Genomic DNA, 1427 nt, shown 5'->3' with positions numbered 1-1427 from the left:
CGTTGGTCCTGAACAGCCTGCCCCCAGACGCAGCTGATGACTATAATGCCTTCAAAGCTGCTGTGTCCAAACGGTTCAAGTTAGGACTGGGTTATTTTCGGAAAAAATTCCAGAATATGCGCCCACAACCTGGAAAGTCATTGACTGATTACGTAGCCCTGTTGTACGACACATACATTAAATGGTTAGCTGAAGCCATGGTTGACACTTCAGAAAAGTCACGTCATCTCCTGGTGCTGGAACAATTCTATTTTTGTTGTCCGAGGTAGGTTAAGACCCTGGTCAGGGACAGGGACCCTCTACTTGGGTCATCGTGTGGGTGGAGGTCATATTGCTCCCTTGTGGGACAAGATCGAGGCCATCAAAGACTGGCCGCCTCCACAGACCAAGAAGCAAGTCAGAGCCTTCCTCGGCCTGGCGGGTTACTACCAAAGATTTGTCCCTGGGTTTGGGGCATCTGCCGCCCCGCTGCACGAGCTGACCAAGAAGGGCAGCCCGGACCCGGTGGTCTGGCAGCAGGGGTGCCAGGAAGCATTTGACACCCTCCAGGCTGCCCTGGTCAAACAACCGATCCTGAAGGCACCGCTCAAAGATAAACCCTTCTACATGGCAACGGATGCCTCCGACGTAGGACTAGGAGCTGTACTCTTACAGGAGCACCAGGAGACACGGCACCCCGTGGTGTACCTCAGCCGGAAGTTAATCCCTTGGGAGCGGAACCTGTCCTCCATTGAGAAGGAGTGCTTGGCCATCGTCTGGGCCCTGAACAAGCTGAAGCCCTATTTGTGGGGACAACAGTTCACCGTCCTGTCGGACCATGCCCCGCTGCAGTGGTTGCAGACCATGCAGAACACCAATGCGAAGCTGCAGCGATGAGCCTGGCAGCTTCAAGAGTTCAACTTCACTGTCGAGCACATCAAGGGAAGCCAGAATGTGATAGCGGATGCCTTGTCACGAAAGGACTCTGGGTAGTGGGTCCTCGGGACTCAGGACTAGTGAGGAGATCACTAGTGTAAGACTGCCATCAGGTTTTATGGTTTCTGTATGTTATCGTTATAACTCATTTCAGGTTTCAGGTTTTCTTTTTTTTTTCCTCTTCTCCTCTTCTTCTGGCATCCCGTGGGAACTCCCTGACCTGACACGCCTGGACACATGGCCCTGAGAGGCCCTGTGTCTGAGCTTATAAAAGAGCGGGGGGAAGTGTGGCAGAAATGCCACCGTCTGTGCCCTCTCCAGAGATCTGTCTCTGCCAGCGTGAGAGGCTGGTGTTGAATCCCTCAGGGAGGGGGATCTTCCTCCCTGCCGACATGACAAAAGCCTGGTGCCTGGGAGGCGGATGCTCTGGTCACCTGTGGGGGGGGAAGCCGCACTCACCGGCCCAGGTAGCCAGTGATGCTCTTTTAGATTGGTTGGCTTGTGGCCAGCAC

Source organism: Alligator sinensis, unplaced genomic scaffold (assembly GCF_000455745.1).
Source record: "Alligator sinensis unplaced genomic scaffold, ASM45574v1 scaffold634_1, whole genome shotgun sequence".
NCBI lineage: Eukaryota > Metazoa > Chordata > Crocodylia > Alligatoridae > Alligator > Alligator sinensis.
This window is presented reverse-complemented; position numbering follows the sequence as displayed.